General features: G+C 36.0%; 1 non-coding gene across 1 annotated transcript; it reads left to right on the forward strand.

Moving 5' to 3' along the window:
- The first annotated feature begins 510 nt into the window (after window positions 1–510).
- On the forward strand, window positions 511–8,438 carry LOC105046178 (probable phytol kinase 2, chloroplastic). The gene is made up of 7 exons (XR_012141371.1): window positions 511–663; window positions 3,615–3,902; window positions 6,930–7,008; window positions 7,055–7,202; window positions 7,379–7,494; window positions 7,943–8,060; window positions 8,153–8,438. It is a non-coding gene; the product is annotated as a probable phytol kinase 2, chloroplastic (transcript).
- The last annotated feature ends 2,833 nt before the right edge of the window (window positions 8,439–11,271 follow it).

An 11,271-nucleotide genomic window follows, 5' to 3' on the forward strand; every position in this document is an offset into this window, starting at 1 on the left:
GGAACTTTACCGTAGCCAAGATTTGGGGTTCCAAGTAACAATGGCATTCCTTAAGATCTTTTAGAGTTAGAATAAACAACTACAAGATCACTAGTTGGGGAACTAAGCCAAGTCTCAAGATATGGCCCATGGCCATTAATCAACCTACCATAAGGTAGAGAGACAGATTTACTACCTCTAGCAGTAGGAAGGGAACCAAGAAAAGAAAAGAAGGGCAAGCATAGATAATGGAAAAAAAAATAAGAATAAAAATAAAAAAACTCAAAAACAAAAGCAGGGCTCATTGACTAGCATGACTAATGTCATTAACTGAGAAATTATATTGTACACTTGATATACTTGCTCAATGGTACACTAGATTAATAATATATCACCACATGGACATTTTGGGCCACCTCAGTATGAGAAAAAAAAGGAAGTGAATTCAACCAAGCATCTTGCCACTTCTTTCTCTCTCTCTTGAGTAGTAAACGAAATCTTAGCTGAGTGCTTTGCCTCTTTTTCGGATAAATGAAGCCCTTCCTTGTGCTAGCATCACCTATCAAATCTCTTGGTAGAGTTAGAGATGACGAGGAGGAGCTCAGAGATGGACTTGATGCAGTCGTTGCAGGCCATGATGGAGGGTATAGTATAGGTGGTGAAGGCAAAGACGACAACAAGACAGTTATTTTACATTGATGTGCTGATGCCAATGGTTCTAGATCTGAGTATGGACAAAAATATTATGATAACTCAGTCCAAAAATTGGGACGCAAGCCTTATTATAAAGGGGCATGGCCTTGTTTTTATCTAAAGGACAAAAATTGAGTAAGAGTCCCTTGTTTCACATGCTACGGGATCAAAACCAGTGTCTTTGTATTCTCAATCCATCTCACCATACCCATAGCCTCTATCACTCTTTTTTTCCTTCACAAGCCTCCCTCCACTGCTTCCGATGCATGTGTCTTGTCCCCTCTTGCTTTCTCTTATTCTCTCATACATGTCTCCTCCTCCCTTGTGTCCAACCAATGTCGCCCATTTTCCTCTCTCTATTCTCCTCTTCCGGCACCCTTAGCCTTAGCCACTCCCTTCTTCCCTCCCACAAGTACCTAAGGCTTCATTTGACATCTCTCTCTCTCTCTCTCTCTCTCTCTCTCTCTCTCACCTCTTCCTTTCTATCATCTAAGCTTCCTATCTTTCTTCCTCTCTCTTATCTATTCTCTTCTCTATTATCTCCTCCATTCCAAAGATATTTACTGAGACAGTAGATCTCAAATATGAAATCTTGGACCAATATCTAAAATAAGATTTTAAGTTCTAGTGGTATGAAGGGCATCTCAATCATCCCATCCTATTTGTAGGAGAAAATAAGATTGGGACAAGGTTGGAACTCTTAAATCCATCTATACATGGCAAGAACAAGGAGAAAAGAAAGTAAGGAAAGATGAAGAAAAAAAATGAAAGAAAAGAAAGGAAGGAAGGGACCAAAAAAAGAAAAAAGAAAGGAAAGAAAGAAAGCTAGAAGAAGAAGAAGAAAGAAAAAGAAAATAATGAAATAAGAAAAGAAAGAAAGAAGAAAAATAAGAAGAGGAGAGAGATTGAGATATTTATCAAGATGCACGACTAAAACTGCCATCAGGATGGAGTGGAATAGCAAAACATCTCATTTTATTGAGAAAATCGAATACCCCAATCCCATAGGATTTAAAACTATAATCTAGTTTCAGAATGAACTATTATTCTTACTCTCGATATTTCTTATGAGAGATTAAAGCTGAGCAACATCAATGCTTCTCTATTTCTCTTCCATCTAAGAAGTTATCAAGATAACTGGAAGCCATGATTGAGCACCAATACTTCAAGTATGTCGCTATTCCATCAATTGTATCTCTTAGATATTGCCCGTTAGTATTTTTGCCAAGAAGAAATTTAGATGTGCCCCCACTATGCTGTATTTTGCTCTTTATAAAGGACAATGGGGCAAGGTTAGTAATTTGATTATTATAGTCATGCTAATTTCCATTTTATAATGGTTTAGTTAGAAGTTAAAATTTTGGAGAAATTTTAAAATTATTTTAAAATATTAGTGTACAACTGATTTGATATATGTTTGATTTTGGGTGATTAAGTCTTAAAAAATTCTTTGTGAGATGACTTGGGTATTAGCATTAACAAGCTAAGTGATTTAACTCTTACAATATGATTTCTTAGAATTTTGAGAATACCATAACCTATATTACTTGATAAAGTAGTTTTTATGATTTTTGTGCCTGTTTGATTAAATGATCAAGCATGATACAATCTATTTGATTAAATGATCAAGCATGTTACATTGTATCTATCCAAATAATATAAGAACTAAATATATATTTTATATTTTTGAAAATAAATTATTGTAAACATGTGATATGTTGAAAATGAAGTTTGAAATATGATTGGACGGCTTTTGAAAATTACTTTCCTGACTATATATTTAGTAGGGCTATGATTTGATCTAACTCTATCAATAGATTATATGTTAATCTTGTCAACTTGTAATCTGATAAACTAGTTTGGATATTGTGCCATTGATGATTAGAATAATGATTATTTGATGGCTCATTATCTATTATTTATTATTTATTATCGGATATCTGTTGTTTGACCCATGCCGCCAAGGATGAAGTTGGATCCATCAGTGGCGCCCATGCATTGGTGCCCGCTCTGCCCTCAAGGGGTTTGACAATTATAAGAGGCTACATGATGGCTATGATGAAGGCCATGCGATTGGATGAGGGAGAAGGGAAGTGGGGTTAAGGCTATAGGACAAAAACTAGGGTTTTAGAATGTAAGAGCCCATGCGGTGGAAATGAATTAGTCTGGTGTATTGCTAAGTTGATACATAGGGTGTAGAATATAATTTCTCACGATCTGGCTATGCTGGTGAAAGCCCCATGATGTTGCACTGATTGAGAGTTAGAAATGGCGAGCATGGGGCCAGAGTGAAAAGGGACAGTGCCAACACTAGTTGACATTAAAAAAAAATGGGTTTTAACCATCAGTGGGGGCATTTTGGAAATAAAAATAGAGGGTCAGGGGATCTTTTTAACCATGGTTAGATGGTTAAAACATGTAGGCTAGATAAAATTGACCATTCAAAATGTGAGTCTGGTCGACTGGTTAAGTTGATAACGTGCTTTAACCAGGTTTTAACCAAAATAAGCAAACACAATGGAAAAATAGAAATTCTTTCCCAATTTTTCTTCTTTTATACACATTACATCATTACCGACTTCCCTAACATCACCACTGCCCTTTTGGTTGAAACAGATGCAACCTATTGAATTTAATAAAACGATTCTTCCTCCATATATATATAGCGTGCATCCCTTTTTCGAACAACAAATCTGGAGCCTTTAAGATTTTACCACCCGCACGAAGGCTAGGGTCTGATGCCGTTATGTTTTATGGAGAAAAAAAAGGTATAAATGATGAGGTCTTCTACTCCAGAAATTATTGGGTGGACCCCGTTCACGGTGAATCAGAGATAATTTACTGGTTAGAAGGCATTAAATACATAATAGCACATGTTGTCGAGGATGGAAAAGTATTAAATATATGATAATTTGTGTTGTTAAGGATAGAAATGGTATTAATTATCCGTCGACCATGAAGCAGGTCCAACCGATTATTTTCACTTTTTGGTCCGGTTTTGCCCCCATCCCATCGGTGGTTTTCTTGGACCGGTCCTTCGCCTCTTTTCTACACCTCCGCCTTCGGCCCGCCCGCCGCCGCGCTCTTGCCGGATCTTCCCGCAGCCTAGCGTCGATGTCGCCGGAGAGCCGCTGGTCCACGACGTGTGCACGTCGGTGGTGGTGTCTGGGGTCATCCTGGGGCTGCTCCGCTTCTGGGGGGAGTTGGCCAAGCGAGGAGTTTTCGAGCAGGTCTGCGTTCTTTCTTCTTTCTCTCTATTCTTAGATGCGATTGTAGTGGCTATTTAGTCATAAAAACTTCTCCAATCGTCGGATTTGGGAAAATTTCTAGGTTTTTTTTTTCTCCTAGAATTTGGGCGGTTTCAGTACTTGGCTGCTGGAGTGGAAGTACAGTAATATTTGATCAGTACGCTCGATGTTGATTTGTAACGATAAAAATGTAAAATTTGGTGAAATATCGGTGCCGATGGAGCATGTGGCACTGCTTTATTGATGGATCTTACATCAAGGAGCTTATTTTATATAGTGTTGGAAGTATTATTGTTTAAAGGGTTTATAGGGTTTATTTTATATCAATTTAATCTTAAATAAAGTAAGAGATGGGGTTTAGATTGAGTCCCTTGAGGTGCGGAAGAACGTGGCACTCGTTCACTCTCGAATTACAAGTTGAAACCACCATGACCTATCTTGGATGTATGGACAAGAAGCAATACAGCAAACTCGGATAGATCACAAAATGTAGGAATTTGTTTGTAGAAGAAAGTTGTGGATCTGTGTTATAGAGTTTATGAGTCACAGAACTTTGTTACGGTAAAGAAATTTGTCTGATTCTTGTAAGAAAAAGACCTAATATATAGGGGAAGGTGGAATGTTTCTGACTGTATAGAGTATCTGTTAGGTTTCCAAAGCATCTAATCATGAGTACATGATTGAAAACAGAGAAAGAAGTATTGAGGTTAGCATACTAGGAGAAACTTCAATTCAGGGAGAAATGTGATTGTGGATTCCTCATTATCCACTGTGACCACAACTATGAGAATTTTTTTTGGTAGAACTTTGTAAGATGAAATAATAAAGAATCTCAACAATCTTCACCTCAAAGCTTTTGAATTAGAGATTATATATAAAAGATATTACTCAAAAGTGCAGACATATAACTATAAGGTCTTTTGCAAATTACACGTAAACATAGTGATAACAAGCTATGAATTAGTAGCTGAGTATTAGCAAAATGATTGTTGATGTTTGAAATGCATAAAAGACCATAGGCAGGATAGGGTGAAAAGTTAAAAATGGACACACTCGGAGATGAGGGGGACACGCTTTTCCTAAATGATGGAGGAGGAAGGATTTGTATGAAAGGATGTGTTAAAGGAAGAGAATTGAAGGCACAAAAGGTGGCATAGTGACTCGAGAACCACTCATCAGAACAAGCTTGCACCTGTCTATAAACAGCAGTAGCTGGAAGATTGTTGACAAAGAAAGGTTAATTTTACTCTAATAAGCTTAGACTATTGAAGCTGAATAGTCTGTCAAACACATCATGTCTAGATCAGAATTTAGATCAGAGAGATACAAGCAAATTATTGCAGGTCATGTAATGCTGCAACTAATCTGCAATGTGTAACCAGATGCAGCATAGCTGCTGAGGACCATCAGATATTTAGATACGATCACTGAAACCTGCCTGGTTACCTTATTTATGTTGAAATTTCCTACTTCTCATAGTCTTCTAGTATGAGTTCAGTGAAAGATTCAGGTATGAGGATGTCTTTTGATTTTAATAATGTGAAGTAGGAACAATTAAATTTTGATCCATATCTATATTTAATCATTAAATGTTGCATTCTTATGATTGACTTTTACAAGGGATATCATATGGTTGTAGAAGTAGAGAGTTCTAATATTAAGTCTGGAGATGGATAATGCGTTGGGCTTCAATTGATTTTTCAGGATATATTCTTCCCCACAACCTTTTTTTTTCTTTTGCCTTTTATTTACATTATAAATTATAGAATTTTAAAATGAAATGGATATTATATAAGGAACCTTAACTTTTTTTTTTTTTTTTGCCTGAGAATGCCTAAATGGCACTGCATCCTGTAGGAAGCTTGGCACCGTCCCTCAAGTTTTCTTAAAAGAAATGAAGTTTACTGTCGAGGTAATTTCAATAGAACATATAAATGAGCTTTTATAGGATTACAGTAACGTTAATCTAAAAGCTTTTGTGACTCTTATCTTATGTCTGCCAAATCTTTGATAATAAACCAACCATACCTGGAGATTTACAGTTAAGTAAGTTAACAAATTTCTCCTCCTTGATCACCTTACCTATTGAATTTTTTATGCTTATAATGTTACAACAGGACTAAACCTATAAAACATAGAAGAGAGCTTGTGGTAAGCATTAGATCAACACAAAAGTGATTGCACAATCATCAAATTACCCTTGATGTATTGTGTATATTCCATCACCTAAGATAACAATGAGATTTAAATATAAGGCAGGCATTTTTGGGTGGGTATGTAGATTGTAGAGCCTCTTTAAACATTATAGTCGCATTACTGCAACTTTGAAACCATCCTTTGTCATTCCTGCTATGTGACTCATGCTTGCCCTGATACACTTATTCTACTATCTTGGTGCTGTACAACCTAATTAGAAGAATCTATAAATAGGCACAGATGTTCTTTTCTATGTAGTGAAGTGTCAAAAAGTCATGCTAGATATCTAAACTTCCTCTCTTTTTTCTTTAAAAAAAAATCATGGGTAAAAAAAAAAACCCAACATTTTAGGTCAATTTGGTAATACCCTCTTACATGTCAAAATGCTGTAATGTCAACTTTTTATTTTACATTTTGTTGCAATGTTACCCAAAGACCTCCCAGTTGGGTCCAGAGATATTATTCGTACCTACATGGCTAGTTATTGGCTGATGACATTTCTAGCCACAATAACTAGCCACGTAGGCACGGATGACATCTCTGGCTTCAATTGGGAGGTCTTTGGATGACATTACAATAAAATGTAAAATAAAATGTTGACATTACAGCATTTTGACATGTAGGGGGATATTTGCAAATTGACCTAAAATGCAGGGTTTTTTTTTTAATTTTATTACCCAAAAATCAATTCAAATGCTGATGCATTAGCAAAGGAAATATAAGCATGGGTAAATGTTTCCCTATGTTGATGCCGATATATTTATCTATTCATTGCCTGAAGGCTAATGTTCTTAATTTGTTTCCACTCTTTAGAAATTGAGTCAAAAGCTTGTGCATGTAAGCATTGGGCTGGCATTCATGCTCTTTTGGCCTTTGTTCAGATACCATTTTTGTTTAAAGAAAATTTTATGTATATTCATTGTTTTCTTATAACTTAGTCCTTGCTTATTGCAGTTGAGGAAGCCACGCACCATTTCTTGCAATTGTAGCACCAGGGATCAATATTATAAGGATGCTGCTCATGGAACTGGGAATATGGAGAAACATTGCTATTGTCAAGTCAATAAGCAGACACGAAGACTACAGGTTACAGTTCTTATAGACATCTTATCCCACCTACACAACTTTCATGGATCACACTAATTATATCCAAAGGTTTCTGCCTGCTTAGTCGTGTATTAGTTGATGATGATCTTCTTATTAACTAGGCCACTATGTAGGTGTCATTTCACTTTTATAACCTTTGATTTCTGTCACCATAGGGAGCTTCTGAAAGGGCCATTATACTATGCTTGCACTATAACTCTCGCTTCCTCAATATTTTGGTGAACATCTCCTATTGCAATAGCTGCAATCTGCAACTTGTGTGCTGGAGATGGTAAATATATTACCATGCATTTTTGATGTGCCATTGAGTTGTTGGCTATAATACTTTGAGAGTAATATTTGAATATGTTAACTGCTTAGTTTGACTCCATTAGAATGGGAAAAGATACTTGGGAAATCCTTTGTTTGCATAGCTTGTAGAAGCAAGGTTCGCTGTCTCAGTATCGGATTCCATACTAGTATCATCCTATTATAATGTCAGTATGCGGTTTGGTACGGTACAAAATAATGTGCCATGTATCAATATGGTACAAGACAGTGTATTAGTACGAGACTGATATGGTATGGTATAGTATGCCTTGTACTGGATGGTATAGGATGGTACATCAAATCATGTGTGGAAGAAATACATTTGTTTTTTCTCTGGGACCTAATAAAGCTCTTTGTAAACCTCAAGACAGCTACATAGGCAGCATGTGTAATTATGTATTTGCTGACAGGTGTGGCTGACATAGTAGGAAGGTGATACGGGAGCCAAAAGCTTCCTTACAACCCTAACAAGTCCTTTGCTGGTACCCTTGCAATGGTATTTGCAAGTTTCATAGCACAGTTGGGTAGGTGTAGATTATATGTCATTTATGTCACTGCAATTGCATCTATAGAGTCTGAAAGCCTAAAGATCTTTCATGGTTTGTGCTGATACCATCCAGGTACATGCATTACTACCACTTGTTTGGCTTTGTTGAAGAAAGCTGGGACATGGCCATGCACTTCTTTGTTGTGTCTCTAGCTGCAGCATTTGTGGAGTCGCTTCCCATCAGTTCTGAGGCGGATGACAATTTGACAGTTCCTTTTACTTCCGTATTGGGTGCTGGTCTTCTTTCTTAGTTGCATAAGAAGGTTGGATCTAATGTTGTACACCACACGAAAACATTGCACCTAGATGTGTGTGACTCGGTGAGTGGAGATTGTTTGAAAAATCGCAGGTGTTACCAATTCTCTAATGTCAGCTTCTGACTATGCAATTACATCCACAATTATCAAATTCAATACACTAAAACAATGATCTCGTGTAAAAATTGATCTGTGAGGTTTTATAGTGTAACGCTATTGGATCAAATGCTGGAAGGAACGAAAGGAACAGCAAATTGCATCACACAACCCCTTAAAACTCAAATTACTGCATGTCAAATTCCACAGCGGCAGCTCTCTACGTTTTCAGTATTCTACCCCAGCTTATCAAGTTCGTCTATTGGTAATTTAGAAACCTTACAAACAATATTTTGCTTGAGCTAGTACCCATGTTTTGGGAGATTTTGTTAGCTGATTTTGTTCAATTAAGCTCTCTGTGCATGCATCACTAATTAAGCAGCATTTCCTGGTGTCTAGTGTTTCTAAAACGCAAAGGAGGGGCGTCTTTCTGGTCACAATTTCTTTTGTCATTCTCATATCACGTATCAGAAAGATCTCTTTTGGTCTGTTAAATAGGGAGAATAAAATCCATAAGGGCTGGTTTGGTATTGCTCTTGTTTTTTTGTTTTTATTTTCAGATATATGAGAAGGAAACTATGAACTTGACTGACTAATATATATAATGAAACCCCTTGGTCTCTTCAACTTGTTTGTAAAATCTTGGGAGTTTTATGATGCAAAGATTTTATGATTTCACAAAACAGTGAATATGAAGCAACCGATGGCAGAAATTTTCTACCAGTACTATCTTCAACATCAATATTCATGTGATATCTCACTACTTTATAGAGAAACAAAAATAGAAAACAACAGCACTGCTGTTTTATCTTTTGTAGCATAAATTTGAAAAACAAGAACTGAAATTATGCTTCGAATGATGAATATTTTCTATTTGTTGTTTCATCTTTTGTTGTTGTTGTTGTTGTTTTTTTTTTTTTTTAAAAAAAATTGAGATTGTGGCTCATGCATGTCTCATGCATCATTTAGGGCTTGTCTGGATGAATGGGACTGAAAATCTCATTGGATTCATATATTTGACCAGTATGACCAATTATATAATAGGATTATAGGATGGACCAGGTCTATATTCAGCTAGCAACATCATGTCTGAATATTTATAGATATAGATCTAGTCCGGCTTATAATCATATAATCTGATTGATTGTACTGGCATAATCCATAAATCTAATGGGGTTTTCAGTCCATCATCCAGATTGGCCTATATTAGCAGCATTTCCTCATGTTTAATGTCTTTAGAACCCAGGGGAAGGGCCTTTTTTCGGTCATAATTTCTTCAGTCAATCTCATGCACAAAAAATATGTTTTAGTCAATAAAATATATCAAAAGGAGAAAAGGAAAAAAATCAATAGTATTTGGTAGTTGTTGTTTTATGTTTTGTAGAGATTTGAAGAAAAAGAGAGTTGAGTTTGTGGCCCAAATAGTGAATATATTAAATTTATTTTGTATTTATTTTTTTCTTTTTTATAGAGATTTGAAAAAAGAGAATCGACATTATGGCTCAAACTACAAGTATTTCAGTTTTTATTCTTTGTATTTTTCAATAATAATTTTATTGAATTGTATTTTTGTATTTTTTTAGAATATAAATTTGTAGATATTTTAGGGAGGGAAAAAAAAGAGTGGGCAATAAGCTATGCAATGAAGGTTGTCTGCATCCTAAATGCCACTAATCTGGAATAAAATCCTGATGATTGATGAAGGCAGAATTTGAACTAAAAATCTGCAGAGCCAGCAAGATACTGTACCAATTTGTTAAGTTGGTACTTCCATAAGCATGCCGCCGCCACCACTGATAAATTGAGCCAACTTTATGTATTGAAAGCATTAAGACCTACATACTGAAAGCATAGAAGAATCCTTCAGAAAAGGCAAACCTACAAGCAAGCATTGAGGGAAGCTGACTCTTATCGGATAAGGGAACCGAAGCTCTCCGACAGGTGAGCATATCTATGAGAATGCACATCTTGCTGCAGCATGGGACGATGGGCACAAAGGGACGGCACTGGCAACAACTCCGTGATAATTGAGACGTACAAGGATGACATAATATGATAAGTGGATGGTGCCAATGCTAGCTCGACAGCTCGCAGAAATGACACGGAATTTTCTGCGGTGGCGCGTCTTAGAGAGCTGTATAGCCCGAGAGGACCGTTACATCAATCGACCACAAAAACTGACGGCTAGCAAATAGGGCGGTGTAAGGCACGCAGAATGCGCCGTGCATGAGGCTGCAAATGCATCGGATTGTTCCGTATTCTGATCCGATTCAATTTATTTAGATTCGATTCGAATCTATTTAAAAGATCAATGAAGTCAGATCAAATTTAAAAATTAAATTTATTTTTTTCAGATCGAATCTGAATTTTTTAAATTTGAATCCGATCCGATCTATAGAGATTTTTGGATTAATTTGGATCTTAAGATATATGATCGGATCCGATCCGAATCCAAACATAGGACCTGACCCAATTAAAGTAACTCATTTAAATAGGAGTTTGAGCTTGAAACAAAATTTTTTAAATTCTTCGATCTTTCTCATTCGATTTTCAAACTAAAAATCTTCAAAACTAAAAAAATTTTAAATCCTCTGATTCTTTTATTCTGCCTGTTGTAATATCTATAACAATCCGAAGAGGAAAGATTGGATGAATTTTTGATAATTTAAATGAAAGGCATCTCGATTATTTTTTTTGATTTTTTACTGGACTCAATTTTCTAAACTTTTAAATTTATGTTTATTGTGCCATAAGGTACAAAAGCAAGAGGGCTTCTTGAATTTCAATTCATTTTGTTGACTTTAAAAAATTTCATAATATGCTCTAATATGCACAGATG

This window comes from Elaeis guineensis, chromosome 5 (genome assembly GCF_000442705.2).
Source record: "Elaeis guineensis isolate ETL-2024a chromosome 5, EG11, whole genome shotgun sequence".
NCBI lineage: Eukaryota > Viridiplantae > Streptophyta > Magnoliopsida > Arecales > Arecaceae > Elaeis > Elaeis guineensis.